At 43.4% G+C, this 15,003-nt stretch overlaps 1 protein-coding gene across 1 annotated transcript in view; it reads right to left on the reverse strand.

Moving 5' to 3' along the window:
* Nucleotides 1-15,003, reverse strand: part of LOC108144288 (Krueppel-like factor luna) — a 114,106-nt gene that overhangs the window by 73,603 nt on the left and 25,500 nt on the right. The window lies entirely within an intron of this gene.

Consider the following 15,003-nt stretch of genomic DNA (forward strand, 5'->3'; position numbering starts at 1 on the left):
GGCTACCCATTGTTCAGTGAGCGTAACGCGAAAAAGGGGCTTTTGGTGGGGAAGACAGCACAATGAAACGTCGTCGGGATGATCGGTTTATAAATATTTTGCCAATGCCACACTGAGCACCCCTTACTCAACAGTTGCAAAGAAATTGCCAGTGCTAGTGCCACTGGCCGCAGTAAATTAATTGACAACTTTTATTAGAAAATAGTTGCAGTGGCAAGCGGAAAATGAAAGAACCAAGCGTTGGTGTGGAGTGGGTGGAAAACCCACGAGCAGACAGCTGCAGAGATGAGAAAATGCCGCTGGCCAACACTCAACAAAGTTGCTGGAGAAATTAGCAAACAAAGCCGCAGCAGCAGTAGCAACAGCAGCAAAAGAAAGAAGAACGAAACAAATTCGAACCCAATTGAATGGAGTGAAGAGCACTCGACTCCCTCTACTGACCAGCAACTATATAATCGTATAGATGTACATACGTATACATAATGCTGGGCATCTTGGCCCGAGGTCCGTTTCAAGTACTTAAACTTTCGCTTTCGCTACTCTTTGTTCCGAGCACTTATTATTTTTAATTAATTGCGTTTTATGTGCCTGCCCATGTGTGCGAGATAATTATAAGCGCCATGAGCGAGTAGATGGAATAACAGAGTGCATAGGGATAAAATAGGTAAGAACATGGGAATTATGATGTTTAAATTAGCAAACAAAATTATGGTAAATTCAAAGAAGCTTAAGTTGAAATTTTCAAAAACTTAGGGAAATAATAAGCCTAATGTTTAAAATGATTTAGTAGACTTATGACTTAAAAAAGATACAAAAAGAATATATTAAAAGAATTATAATAATTTTATTATACCTTTTTCTTAAGCAAAATTTGTATTGAATTCAAAAACTATATTCTTTTGATTCTAGTGGGTCTATGATTTTAGTTAAGATATTTTACAAAGTTTTCACTAATGTATAGAGCCTTTTTTCTTCATAGCTGAAACTGAAAAACTAAATCTGAGACTTGTGCATTAATTTTCCCTGGCTTTCTCACTCGTGTGATCTGCACCGCCCCGAGTTGACTGCCAAATTAGCACATTTTCCGGCTGCATTCCGCATTCGACTCCCACTATTTTTTTTATTTTTTATTACTTACTAATTAATGGCAGACAATTTGTTAATTAGGGCCACGCCCACTGCCGGAATAAGTGCTAGTGCCAGTGAAGCGTGCCAAAGCTGCAAATGTCTGGCTGGCTCACTGGCTCACGGGCTGACTGGCATCTCTAATTACCTGTAACGAGAGCAAGAAGTGGAAATGGGGATGAGAACTATGTTGGCTGGAAGTTGCCGGAACAAATCATTATTTAAAGTGGCGAAGGGGTGCGTTTTTTGTCTATTCTTTTCGCTTCACCCATATCTGGAAAGTTTTTCGCTTGTCAAATGCAAATGGAATGTGGCTGGGGGAGGCACTCTCCTTTCTTCCAACCAGCCAACCAACCAAGCAACCTGCATTGATGATTAAGCTGGGGTCGTGACTGAGGATGGGATGCCATCATGACGGTTGCCGATGATGACGCAGCAACCATTCGGGCTGATCTACCATCTACCCCCTTATTCGGTCGGGTTCTGGCCTGGTCTTAAGTGCTGGGCGAAGTGCCAAAGTGAAAAGGGACAGCAAATTGCATTCAGTTTGGAAATAACTTAATTCGAAATGAAACGTATTGAAAACCAAACCCGTCTGAACTAAATTGAACCGAGCTGAGTCAAGTTGCATTGCATCGGAGGCCAAAAGGCACTGTGAAAAGTTCTGGCTAAATGGAGAAATATAAAGGTGTTGAGATAAGGCATTTGTACTTGGTTTAGGCAATGACCTAATGCCTTTGCCAAATTGAAGCATTCATTCACAAGCTCACACAGCAAATGAAGTCAAGCAAGCTTTGATCTTAAAAGGTCAATTGTGTTTACCATTAAAAGTTGCTCAATTAGATTACAATTTTTAACAATCACTTTAAAGATTAAGTTTGGGCTAACTGGCTTAAAAAGACTTTCCTAAATTATTCTTATTTAGTTTTTAAGTAATATTTTATTTTTACTTAGGCTTGACTTTAATGAAATATTTTTTTTTAAATTGAAAATAAGACAAATCTTTCAAGGCAAGTCAAGACTTCTTCTGTAGTTCTTTTGTAGTTCCAAAATATTTTTGAAATCAATTAAGTTTTTAGTAAAAACCTACATTATTTCTGTGAAACAAAATCTAGTTTCTGTCTGATTTGGCATCCTAGTAGCCCCCGATTTCTGTCAGTGCATTAAGCTAAGGCAGAGCAAACACCAGGCTCTTGGCGCTCAGCTCGCAACTAAAGCTGTTGATTATGTACCCAAGAGAGCTACCCAGCGGTCGTGGGCGTGGCCTTAGGCAGGGGGCGGTGGGCGTTTTAGATTGGGCGGCTGCTGCTGTGGGCGGTGCGACATATTGATGAACTGCATTACTCGTATCTGCGGTGTTGCCGGCATCTTCGGCTGATAATGATGCTGATGCAGCAGGGCAAACAACACCCGAACAACTGCGAGTGCAGTTCAAACAAATTGCAGTCCATGGTCTACGGTCTACATCGAGAAATGGGTTCGGAAAAGGGCACTGGAGGAAAGAAGCTGGCAAATGGAAAAAGCAAAGCGCAGCAGCAGTGGAAAAACTAATAGCTTCACTCAAGCTTCTGGCATTGACAGCTAAATGTGCGCGGCAAATGCAATTTGCAGTTTGCAGTTTGCAGTTTTGCGGCCAAAGGAGCACTACCACTGCAGCACTTTCTAAGCAAATAGCCAGCCAGCCAGCCAGCCAGCCAAGGAAAAACGCTCTCAAACGAAAGGCAATCGAGAAAGCCAGCTGCAGACATGTCATACAGTCATGTATCTGTATCTGTAGCTGTAGCTGTAGCTGTATCTCCATGTCAGCCAGAGTCCATCCAGACAGACAGTCAACACGTGGCCAGGCGGATGAGGATGCTCATCATTACGAGTGCCCGAAGGAGGAAGCAATTCGTTCCGTTCCCCCCAAGGGGCCAATTGCAAATGCGGAAATATGCGAGAGAATGCAGTGAAATAGAAAAATTAAGCAACTGTCAAATCCTATAACGCACATCGAGTGTTTGGCAGCAGGGGCAATCGAGTGGCGGGGGTGGTTCGTTGGCCAGCCTGTACTGGTCTATACTGGCGAAATTTAATAGCACTCGGGAACTCGGTGGACTCTGGTTAACTGGAGCAGCCATAAAAAGCAGCAAAAACACAACTGTTGACAGGAGGGTTAAGAGCTGGGAGGAGGGGATGGTTTGGAGGGCTTGGCAATCGGATAGCCATTGCATCTCCACTCCACTCCACCTCTCCACTCCTCTCCCTTTTGCGCTTCTTTTCGCCGGGCTTTTGTTCTACCCTTCTGGCCAAGTGGATGTTATAACTTGGTAATTCGATTTGCACAAAGTATTTTCACTGGGGGCCAGGCGACAGGGAAGGGCGACTTCGGTGCAGCTTGTCCCTCTTCATTGCATAAGCGCATTTTACAGTACAGTTGCCGCGACGGCAGTAGCAACAAGAGCAGCAGCAGCAGCAACAGCAGCAGCAGCAGCAATAGCAACAACAGCAAGAATTAAAAGAACAAAAGCAAAAGCAACAACAGCAGCAACACCAACAACTACGGCTGCAACAACATCATCAAGGGGCAACATTATCAAAGGCAAACGACAAATCGCTTGCCAGTAGCCGGCAATTGTTGTTGCTGCTGCTGCTGGTCCACCGGCAACATCTACTGCTCCACCAGCAGCAACATTGCGGTTGCCCCGGCCATTGTGTTTGCCAATGCTGGCTGTTGTTGCTGTTGCTGCTGCTGCTGCTGCCGCTTGATGTTGCTGCTTGGCATCATCAAGTTACGTTCTTGTCTCATTGCCGCGCTTATCGCGCCATGTTTTGTTGTTTCGCAAATCGATTTGACGCCGTCTCCTTGGCTCGCCATCGTCATCGGTCCATCGTCTTCACTCAAGTGTCAATTTGTACTTGTTGTTGTTGCTGTTGCTGTTGTAGCTGCAGTTGTTGTTGTTGTTGTTGTTGTTGCACATGGCACGCAGTGGGTCTTGCATATTGATGGGGCCATGGCAAGCCCACTGCTCAATGTTAATAATCGCCGTCTGCAATCAACATTGCTGCCGTGAATGGGGATTCGTGCTCTGGTTTTATCCCTCTGTGGATTCAACCGGCTGCTGCTGCTGCTGCTGCTCCTTCATTAATTCCTACAAATTAATTGTTTCTCGTGCATTTTTTGATGCTCGCGCCGAAGGGCCATTCATTTGGAGGAGTCCCCTGGTCAAATTGAAAATCGTGCAGCTTCATCGCATCCCACTAATGACAAATAATAATTGCTGGCAATTTCTTTAATTCCACTTGAGTATAATTACTCGGACTGGCTGTAGTAGCAACAAGAACAACAACAATGACTACGACTGCCTGACATTATTAATAAATTGCTATTGGTTTCCCAGGCTTCTGACTGTTCAGTAGTTTTTCAGCCATTCTTGTGTATATTTTGGGAGAGTCCTTAATTCACTCCAAGTTTGCGATCAAACAAAAGTTTTAAGCAAGTAAACTATCTCTATTGTTTATTCTTAGAACTTTTCCAATTCAAGACCGTACAAAACGCAGCTCTTGCTGTCATCATATATGTTCAGTATACAACCATACCTACTTGTTTTCCAATTCGTTTGCCTGCTGTATTTTAATACGTTTGATACAATGAGCCCAATGAATGGCTGAATGAATGCTTGTCGACTTGAATGGATGAGCAAGCGTACAAATTAAATTATGCCATGACACACTCCCTCCCTCCTTCTCTTTCGCTGGTTTCAAGCATAGCCCCTCTCTTTCTCGCGCCGGCAAGTGTTTGGCAGAGCTCAAGCTAATTGAATTTCTCACTGTCGCTTGCAATTTTCATTATTATTAAATTTTCAACTGTCTCTGTGAGTGTGTGCTGGATATTTATATATATATATATTTATATATATGTAGGTACAACGTGCGATGTGCGTATGTTTCGAGAGTGTGTTTATTTTTAGTATCCGCCGTAGTACAAAGTTTTTGCTTATTCAGGCGGAAACGAGATAATGAATGGGCCAGTTCTCAGTCCGGCAGTCGACAGTCGACAGTCTGCAGTCTGGCAATTTTATTCAGCTTTATTCAACTGACCGACTGACACCGAGAGAGTAATAAACGGCAAAGTGCGTTTGCCCAAAAGCGCCGCTGGCTTTTTGTTTCACATTTTGGGCTTGTTTGTTTAATAGAAACAAATTGAAGGCAGCACAACTTAATTAAATGAATCTAAGCGACAGTACATTTGACTTGCGGGGGCGGAGGGGAAAACGAAGCCAAGTTGAAATAATTAAAAACCACAAGTGCTGGGCTGACTGAAAAGAAACCGCCCGGACCAAGTCAACGTTCGAGGACGAGGACAAGGACGAGGACCCAGCCACATGCGAAAACCACACGAAACCACGAGGAAACGACGAAAGGAGGCGGCAGGAAGCGAACGGCGATGATACAAGTGGAGGCAGGCAGAAAAGCCAGATCCCAAAGGTGGATTACAAAAGGGGTTAATCAACAAAAGGGAGGGAAACTGTCGTGTTTATTTATGACAAGACGCTTCATCATAATCAGCCCCTGACACTTGTAGAGGCCGCCACAAAAAGGGCAACCCACACACAGCCGTATATGTTGCATGTTGCAGGCGGCACATATTGCACGTGCAACAAGCAACACCTCGCAAGGCAAGTTAAGGCAAGGCAAAAGGAAAAGAACAGAGTGAAGTGGCTTAATTGAAGTGATGCTCAGCAGGAGACAAAAGCCCCCCAGCCACCACCGAATTAATTAAGAAAGTAACCAAAGGAAAGGAATGGAAAGGAATGGAAAGGAAAGGAAAGGCAGGAACAACATCTGCCGGCGTCTTGGCTTTAGCTTTGGAATTAAGCAGCAGTAGAAGTAGCAGCAACTCTAGCCAAACTTGTTTTTGGCCGGAGACTCATCAGCATAACAATAAAGTTCTGTAAAATACGTTTATGGCCACCCCGTCTCTCCGACCCCCCCACACACAGAAACCCTTTTTAAATGGCTCTTTACATAATTCTGGTCAAGTGGGAAAACGTGGCTGCCTCGGCTAGTTTTGCAACAGTTTCGCTCGATTGAAATGCGGAATGCCTCAGCAGATCTGTCCGATATGCCTCGGCATCGGCACTCAAGGCACTTTAAGCCGAAAACTCTGGCAAATTGAATTTTTATGCCCAAAAGAGTCTCGAGTACAAGCAAATAATCAATTCTGAATAAGGCCAGGGGGAGAAGACATCAGCAACAATATTGGAACATAAAGAACACAAATAAATCACATCGTTGCCGGGAATAACTGTTATGGAGCGAGCAGCAGTCATAAAGACAAGTCATTTTTTTGTTTGGGGAGGTTCGAGAGGTGGAAGGCATCGCTTCGGCATTGGTTCGTTCGGTGAAACATTTTCGCGCCTTTATGGCTGAATAAATTTTTATTCATATAATTCACTCACACACATACGCAGACAGTTTCAATAAATTGAGGAAAATCAAGTTCTCCTTGCCCTCGGAAAAAGACAAAAAAAAAAAACGCACACGCATGAGGAAAATGCTGAGAGCAGTAGACAAAAAAATACAGAAATACAAAAATTCCAAAAGAAAAATCATCATCAAAATCACTGAACATCCGCGGGGGAGAGAAATGCCGGTTGACAGGGCGGAGCTATGGCTATGCAAATGGTGCTAATTTTTCAAAGGAACTGCTCGCAATCCTTGAAAGGAACTGGATTTTTCTCTTGCGTCCCAGCTCCTGGCACGAAACTAATATGCGTAAAATTAGAGGATGGCAGTGTGAGCGCCGAAGAAGTTGCAGCTGGAGGGCCAAAAGCTAATTTTCAAGCGAGTTCCGAAATTGCGTTTGTCGCGCACTTGCCTGCCATAACTTATGTGGAAACTCAAAGGATTATTCTCTAATCTAAGGCGGCTTAATCGACTTATACACTCAAGGAAATTACATGCAGTCCCCATTTTACAAACTAACATACTTTTTATTACATTTGTGAATTGATAAGTATAGTGAATGGCGTAGTTAGTGAATATCCACTACGCGAATTCTTGAGGCAAATTTATTTTAAAACAAGTTTTAAATTAAATAAATTTAAAATTTAATATTTTAAATAGTACTTAGGACGCCTCAACTAGAGAATTTGGCTGCCCTTAATTTATTTTCAGCAAGCAGATTTTATAAGTTTTTAATAATAAAATATCCTTAATAATATTGTTGGATAAAGTTTTTAACTAAGATTTTGTTATTTTGAAAACTTGTTATATATTTTTTTTGGAAATATTTTATTAACACAGTATTTTTCTCAGTGCACAGCGCCCACTCATGCAGTGCGACATGTGGAAGAACTTAATCAACCCTCGCATGGCCCTTTTGTGGCTCTGTCAACAGGCAAAAGCGATTCAAAAGAAAAATGCGAGCAGCAAGAGACAAAGGACTGGGCCGAAAAGGAAAAAGGAAGCCAGGGCACAGGCAGGAAAATGAAAAAGACCAAAAACATGCCTTTTGACAGCTGCCGAAACTTTTGCATGACATTTATCACTGTCGCATAACAAATGAGCGACAGCAGCAGCAGCAAAAGCAGCAACAAACATCGAAGAGTGACAAACCCCGGCATTGGCGGCAAAGTTTTTCCTCGAAGGGGGAATCCCACCTACACAGCAGAATCGAGAATCGGGAAACGAGAATCGAGAAACGAGAACTAAAGAATCATCAGGCTCAGGCTAAGGCCCAGTCTCCGTACACTCGAGCATATAAACTTAAAGTTATCCAGAGACACAAACAAAACCTGAATCAGTTGAGTGGGATGAGATGGCATGGGATGGTAGGTATGGTTGGGTTGGGGACTGCGATGAGGATGAGGTTGCGGCCGAGACAGTAAGCTCGATCCCCCCTTCGTGCCCATCGCTCGTGATATCCCGATATATACACTCCTTATCCCTTAGCCTTTCCCACATGACACACGAGTTGTCAATGCAATATAATAAATACGATTTTTGACTTTGTTAAAGCGCTGCCAAGGCGTGTCGTTGTCCCAGATGTCTCTCAGAAACCTCCATCCCCATCCATATTCCCCCCTCAATTTTTATCAGAAACCCCGATGGAGTGTGTGTGTGTGAGTGTGTGTGTGGGCGGGGGAAATGCGCATTAGGCCGCAGGCGGGGCTCTGGGTTTTGCCTTGCGTCTGGTCCTGGCCGCATACAATAAAGGATAATATGCATAAAATGCTCAAGTTTATACGCACCAGTTAAAATGTCATTTCGAGCTTATGCGTGAGAGTTTGTGTGTTCGGGAAGGGACAGGGCAAAATTGAAAGAAAAAAACGATAAACGATATTAAGAGGGCTGAGTGTGTAATACGAGAACGGCGAATAGGGCATATCCTTGGCTACGGAATTTAGGATCCAAAAGGAGCTCTCAGCAAATGTTCACAAATCTTATGAATACCACACTTTGTTTTTTTAATTAATGGTGGACTCCAGCAATCTTGTTTTACACTTTAGGAGCTTAAGATTAATATTTTGAAACGGGTTGTCTAAATATCCAACAAAAAGAGTTAAGTTAACATAATGCAAGCTAGAGAAGAAACTTTAACGCGAATTCTTCAGACCTAGATTGACTTTAATGAAGTGAACTACTAGGATTCATGTTCACCTGATATTGAATAACCAACAATGGTAGAATTACTACTAGTAATTTTCATAAATCTTTTGTTTACAACACTTTGTTTTAGTTTTTATTAGTGACCCGTATGCAGATGAAGATCTAGTAAATTAATTTTTACAGCTTGATTTTAAAGTGTTGCATAAGAAGATATTTTACACGCTAATTCTTTAGATCAATATTGACTTTAATGAACTTAGCTAGCAAAATAGTAATAGGAGTAACTTATTGTCTCCGCCGCTTAGCTAATATACCCTTCTAAAAGAATAGAGTCTAAGAAAGGAAACCACGAGAAGAGCCAGATGAGCATGTGACAGGCACACAATGTTGCCTTTATTGATGTGCGTCTGAGACAGAGAGTGCGATGCGGCATTGAGCATAATGTGGTTTCCGAGTCATGCAATATAAAATGGATTACCGAACGGAGGAGCGAGACTTAATCTAGCCCCGTCCATCATAATGGTGTATCTCTGTCCGATTTCCTGCAGCAATTTCCGTTTAATTATCAACCGGCTGGTCAACAATAATCTGGCCAAGAGACAGAGACAGACAGTGAGAGTGGGGTAAAACCTAAAATCCACATTCCATAAGCAAAGCCATGCAGTTGACCTGAGTTAACATCAACTTAAAGCAGACACCGGCCAAAAGCAGAGTTCTCTGCTTTGTCCAAGTTTGTGGGTTCGTCGATGGTGGCAAGCGAAACGACCCCATTAGGTGATAGACAAAATCGTAATCCCAAAGCAAATCAGTTGCCCCGGCCCGTGTAGTTGCGATGCAAAGAGCTCCAGCTGACAGCCCAGCTACAAGCCATAAAAAGCAGCCCAGACACACAGCAGATAGCCAGAAATAGAGTTGGCTGCTTGGTTGGTTGCTTGCTAGCTGGGTTGGTTGGTTGGAGAAGAAGGTGGCAGAGGATGGTCAGCCGGCGACTTTCCGCCACACGTGCTGGAAAAGCAGAAAAGCAGAAAAGCAGGAAAGCAGGAAAGACCTCTGCAACTGTCGAATGCAAAACGGCAAGGGACCATCTCTGCAGGTCTCCGAAAAACGGATAGGAGCCATTGACTATCCACCGAATGTCATAAGAACGAAATGGCCAAGAGCTGAGGTTGGGGGCGAAAAGAGGGCCGAAATTGGCAAAACGTCAACACACACGGTCGCGAATACATTTTGCCATATTTATGGAGCTCAGGAAGGCCGGCCATATTTGGCATCATTAAGCTGCTTTGACTTGCTGCCTTTGAGGGCGTAAAATGAGCACTCTTTCGAATTGAGATCGTTGACCTGTGTGTGAGCCCCCCTTCCCCCCCTCCAGACAAGATGCAATTGCCATCGAGTGACCTTGATGGCCCTCGTATGCTTCTATGGATGTACAGATAGAGATGCAGACACAGATACAGATACTTGAGAGAAACTCAGTGTGATGGTGACTGGTGTGTGTGTTTTACACAAATTGACATCTGAAATGGCAGATTCATTTGGCGTGCTAGAGTAATGCGGAAGTGCGTGTCTCTGGCTCAACAGGCAATCTGTATCTGTTTCTGTATCTGTATCTGTAGCTGTATCTGTATCTGCATCTGAGTCTGGACCTCTGTATCTGTATCTGCTTTGTCCATTTGCGGACGTTTCGCTTTTGCTCATCAATGCGCAATTATTTATTTATACAACATGTCTAACAGTCTGTCTGTCTGATTGTCTGTTGCTGATGTTGCTGTTGCTGTTGCTGCTGATGCTGCTGCTGCTGTTGCTGCTGATGTTGTTGCATGTTGCCACGGACAAAACCCAAACAACGACGCCCACATCGATGTTCCAACACCTCTTTCGGAAACCCAACCTCTGCGCATCATTAAATTAAACTTGTATGAGAACTGTTGTTTGCGTAGCCGTTGCTCTTTCGGCCTTTTCACATTTTCGCATTTTCACATTTCATTGCCATCGCTGGCATTTGACTCTTGCCAATCAGTGATTCCACATATGCTTGTTTCAGCAGCTCCTTTTGTACTCGGATTTGAGCTATTTCCGCTGCTGACAGTAGCAGGAATCTACATCTACTTCCCCCATTTGATATCTTAAATGACACTCGCCGCCAAATAAAGATTGACGTCAAATTCATTATCGCCCGCAACAACGCAACAAGGGAATTTTTTGGAATGGGGGGTTGTGGGTTGGGTTATTGTACAGATGTGTCAAGTGCAGGCACACACACAGAACCAGATAGCCATAAAATTTCCTATCCTCTATGTGTATAAACATTTGAAAGCAAACATTTTGTACACACACAATAATTGTTATCGATTTTTAATTGAAGTCACCCAGAGAGTTGGTAAATGTGCAATTAAAAAAGCAAATAATAATATTTGAATATTCATGTCGAGTCTTGAATAGTTTATGACAAGATGTTTTGTTATTTAAATTGGTTTCGGCAGTTGTACCTTTGTTAAGATATGCATAGGTTTAATAAGATTTAAGGTTTATTTTAGAAGGCCTGCCATTAAATTGCTCAATTTGCTGCATTCCAATGTGCTGTTAGTGAAAAAGTGTCTGCCCAAAATGGGCATACCTCCTCCCCCCCAATTTTGCACCTCACATGGCAACACGAACAATCGCTCCATATATGACTATGGGGACTTGGCTCTGTCGCTATTTTTAATTCAATTAAATGTCATTTGCGCCACTCAACTTTAAATTTTAACTGCAGCATAATTTGGCCTGGGCAAAACCTGGCAACAAAAGGGAAGCTTCCATGCCATGCGATGCGATGCGATGCGATGCGATGCGTTTCGTTTCGTTGCAAATTCTGCCATGTTGCATGTGCGGCACGCGTGGGCAGGATGTGCAGGATGCGGCAGAGACAATGTTGCACGACGCCAACGCCAAAAGTGCCAAAAGGACAGGACAGGGCAAGAGTGGAATGGAGGCTACAGGGAATGGGAACTGGTAACTGGAAACTGGGAACTGGGAACAGGGCACCTCGGAATCAGGCAACGGCAACGACAACCGGGCTGAAAATGCGACACAGACAAGCCAGCGAAGAGGCAGTTAATCTGGCGATAATGACGGCACATAAACATCAACGATGATGATGATGAGGAACAGGAGACTTACAAAATGAAACATTATAACTGGGTTGGCTGAGTGGGAAGTACACCTTCGAAATTGCACATAATGTGCGACACTTTTTGGGCGACAACCGAAGCATGCACTTTTCGTCTAATTTCCCAGCCGCTTTCACTTCAGCACAAATTAAAATGTAATCAATTTGGCCTGAGAGAGCAAGTGGCAATGCCGTCTCGTCAAGTGACATAATTCCAGCAGATATTAAACACTTTGTCATTTATGTGTCAAAATCATGTCAGCGTGAAAAGGCGACACAAGAAGCACCGTGGAAGAGCCAACGAAACGAAATTGTCAAGTGTAATAGAAATCAAGTGAGTGAACAGACCGAGCAACTGACAAACTGACACGCATCGGGGGAAAAGTTGAAAGGAGAAGAAGCGGGAAAAGTGGGAGAAGCGGGAAAAGCTTTGGGAAGATGCAAAGAAATGCAGGAGAACAGCGAGTCCGTTTAAGTGGCGTACTCGCGGCCTAATGCTCTCCGACATATTTGGGGCGTGGCTTATAGAACACTGCACTGCACAGCACTATAGTACACTAGACTACACAACACAACACCACACCACACACAGTTCAACAGCATGGCACCTGTCACGATGCTGGCGCAGTGGCAACTTGACGTCGCTGACAACAAAGCGGCGCTATACCGCCTGCCACCCACTAAATCCCCTGCAAGTGGAAAGTAACGCCAACTGAGTTCGCTCCATTTTCCATGTGGCACAGTTTCCACGCCACAAGCTTCTCTGTCCCCCCCCCACTTCTCCTCCAGCCAAGACATTGACCAACTTACCTTAATTGAATCCAAGTTCTTATCGCTAGCCAAAGTTTCTAAACAATATCTTATCATGCGAGCCAGTGCAAACTTTGGCTCACTATCGCCCGGTTTGTAGGTAAACACAGTCAGCTGGCTTAATATCAATTAATTAAAAGCGAAAGTGCCTGACAACGACAAAAATAAGCTTGTTATTTTGTATTTAATAAAGGTCTACAAGTCTATGAACTAATTTCTAACTTTAACTTTAACTTCGAGGATAACAATTGAGTGGTTAGCAGCTTTGCAAGGTTCCTAAACAAAAGCGAAAGTGCTTGGCAGCAACAGAAACAAGCTTGTAATATTATTTTTAATAAAAGCATAGAAGTCTATGAATCAATTTCTTAAATTAACTTTAACTTTGGCTTAACAATTGTGTTGGTAATACAATACACACACAATATCAACCAAGTGTTTAAGCTGGCATTTTAAAAAGGATTTACAAATTTAATGGTTAATTTCTAACTTTTAAACAGGAGCACCCAGTTGGCACTCTGCAAATATTGAATCTGAATATAGAGACCCTATTTTTAGGTGAGCCTGTCGGGCTAACTTCAATTAATTAAGAGCGAAAGTGCTCGACAGAAATGGCCAAAAGAAATGCATATTTTCGTCCCTGGGCATCAATAATTGAAGGGCCTGGGCTCTCTCAAACATTCATGGGAATTTCTTATTTTCCCGACCCCCGGGCTGAGCTTAGCTCATTTGAAATGCAACCAAAAATTGACGCAGCCCAGCCGCATTAAGTAATGGGTGGCACTCGGTGCCCAGAGGAAGTCACGCAGATATAGCAGCAGGAATATTCATTTAATCAAGTGGCCTAAGCCTCTCTCTCTCGGTTTTCCCTTCCGGCTTCTCCCTTTCAGCTTTTCCCGGTCACGTCAAATGGGGATTTTTATGAAGCACCAGAGCAGGCCTGATCATCTTGTGTGTGTGTGACATTGAGGGTGTTGTGTGTTGGATGCTCGTAAAAACGGGCTGAACGCGCCTTTTAATCGCCAGTGTGTTAACGTGCAACGTTGCGTATGCGCAATTTTCTGTCATTTTTATTACTGATGAACATCGCAAAATTACAGCAACACTCTGCCGCCACATACACGTATTCAATGTCAATCATCATTTGCAGCAATTTATTATTATAATAATAAATGTTTTTGGGGGCTCTTCCCTTGGGTAAGGAACCGCAGCCCCATGTTCGTCTTCTTTTCTTGTCGTCGACGAAAATTGTGTTTTCTCTCAAGTAGTTAACATGGAAAACGTTGAACAAATCGCATTAATTGCTGTTGTTGCAGTGGAGGGGGGGAGGAGGGTTGGTAAGCTTAATGCGGGACAACTTTTTGTTGGGAAGGCCCGCATGTGAGCATGTGTGTGCCAAAGTGTGCTTTTTAAGTACCGCTATGACAGGCAGTAAAAACAACTTAACTTGGCTTGCCAAGCCAAGCCAAAGCATACCGAAAGCTGAAAACTGAAAGCTGAGAGCTGAAAACCCAAGGCATTGTTGAGCTGTTAATGAAAAGTCAACTTGATTTCATGCCAGACCAGACCTGCTCCTTTGGTCCTTCGCCAGTGTCGCATGCAAAGCCAATGTGCTACAAGATGGCAAGAAAAGCACGGAGCCTCAGAGCCCCGGCAACTGAAAAAACTTTCACTTTATCATTAAGCCTGACGGGTGAACTTTTTTGAGTGGCTGCCGCTTCGTCGTGTGTGGCCAGCTCTGCTAGAAGGACTTCCCATATATTGAAACATAAATAGAATTATAAATACTCTACAGGCAAGTGTGTGTGTGTGAAAAATCAGTTAAAGTTATTGCATGTCGTCGCAGCTCGACATAGACAAATGTTGCTCTTGTCACAAGTGGAGGAGGCAGCAGCAACAGCAGCAACAACACGGCAGCAACTCCTGGCCCACCCACATCAACTGGCTGTCTTCATGTGCCTGTTGCCAACTTGACGAAAATTGAATTTCGAAACATGCTGGCTAAAAGAAAATGTACAAAAAAGGACCAAAAAAAAAAAAAAAAAAAACAGAGGCACCCAAAAGTGAAACAAAACAAAAAGAAAACTCTCGGGCAAATAGAGAAACATTTCAGCGGCAAAAACGGTAACAACAACCATGAAAATGACAGCGTAAAGCCGGCAAATGCAACAACAGTGAGCGGGGTAAAACAAATGCCAACAAAATGGCGGCTGTTAAAATGCGAAAAACGCGTTGGAAAACTGTTTGAACAGCGAGGAGCTATGGAATCGAGCGAACGCACAGCAGCAACATGACGACACCAGCAGCAACATCATCGGGACAACAGC

Source organism: Drosophila elegans, unplaced genomic scaffold, assembly GCF_018152505.1.
Source record: "Drosophila elegans isolate 14027-0461.03 unplaced genomic scaffold, ASM1815250v1 contig_183, whole genome shotgun sequence".
Classification (NCBI taxonomy): Eukaryota; Metazoa; Arthropoda; class Insecta; order Diptera; family Drosophilidae; genus Drosophila; species Drosophila elegans.